At 41.2% G+C, this 1,289-nt stretch overlaps 1 non-coding gene across 1 annotated transcript; it reads right to left on the bottom strand.

Annotated features, from left to right (window-relative positions):
* Positions 1-465: 465 nt before the first annotated feature.
* On the bottom strand, positions 466-571 carry LOC145590329 (small nucleolar RNA R71). Its single transcript, XR_014101954.1, has one exon. It is a non-coding gene; the product is annotated as a small nucleolar RNA R71 (small nucleolar RNA).
* Positions 572-1,289: the final 718 nt, after the last annotated feature.

The following is a 1,289-nucleotide window of genomic DNA, read 5'->3' as shown; positions in this document are numbered from 1 at the left end:
CAAAGTTAAGGGGTGCTAGACGATCTTTGAGCCCTATCATTTCAAGTGAAGAAGAACCACAACAAGAGGAACAAGCAAGAATGGGAGAAAATCCAAGGGTGGCGTTGAAGGAATTGAGGATTCCCGGTGTATATAGATTTGAGAGTGGGATTGCTCCACCTACAACACCGACAAATGACTTTGAAATAAGACCGGCAATGATCACTTTGATAGAAAGGCGACAATTTAGTGGGGCCAAGCATGACAGCCCTCTAAATCATCTCAAGGAGTTTGAAAAGTATTGCAATACTATCAAGGTGAATGGAATTTCCCAAGAATTCATTCGCCTCAAGCTTTTTCCCATTTCGCTTATAGGGCGTGCCTTGGAATGGCTAGATAAGGAAGTCAAGCCGAATTCTCTAAGGACATGGGATGAAGTGACCAAGGAGTTTCTATCCCGTTTCTATCCACAAAAGAAAACGGCGGAGGCTAGAGCTTTGATTCAAGGTTTCAAGCAAAAGCCCAGTTAGAGTCTCTATGAAGCATGGGAGAGATACAAAGAGTATCAAAGAAAGTGTCCTCACCACGGAATTCCTACGTACCAAATTATTCAAATCTTCTATGGAGGCCTTAGTCCTCAAGGAAAATCATGTTTAGATGGAGGAGTCGGAGGTCCTATCATGAACAAAATAGAAGAGGAAGTGGTGGACATAATTGAAGACGAGTGAGGTATTATAGAGATTGGCAAGATGGAGAAAGAGAGTCAACTAGCAAGAGTAGCTCTTCGGTGTACTCGGTTGATCATCTAACTGCAATCAACAATCTATCCTCACAAATGACAAACTTGGGGAAGGAGATGTCCGCTATCAAGGCAAAGTTGGAAAGTGCTACCTACCAAGTTTCAAGTCTTCCCTCCCTATCTAAGGGGAGAGGTATGTCTTCTAATTCTCAACTCCCTCCCTCTTCTAGTAACATGCCTAGTGGATGCTTGTTTTGTGATGATTGTGGGTCGTATGATCATGATGTTTCTAATTGCCCTCATGCATGTATGTATGTTTGTGATGATCAAGATGGAAATGTGAATGAGCATGTGAACTATGTGTCAAATAATAATTATTCTAGGTTTGAGAGTCAAAGAGGTTAATGGAATAGGAATTACAACAACCATGGCAATTTTGACAACTACAAATAAGGTGGTGGTAATAGGAACCATGGGAACCAAAATTCCCGAGGTAACTATAACAACCAAGGTTATAGTAGCCAAAATCATAACCAAAATTATGGTAATCATAACCAAGGGTATGGTAACC

This window comes from Chenopodium album, chromosome 17 (genome assembly GCF_948465745.1).
Source record: "Chenopodium album chromosome 17, dcCheAlbu1.1, whole genome shotgun sequence".
Lineage (NCBI taxonomy): Eukaryota > Viridiplantae > Streptophyta > Magnoliopsida > Caryophyllales > Amaranthaceae > Chenopodium > Chenopodium album.
This window is presented reverse-complemented; position numbering and strand designations above follow the sequence as displayed.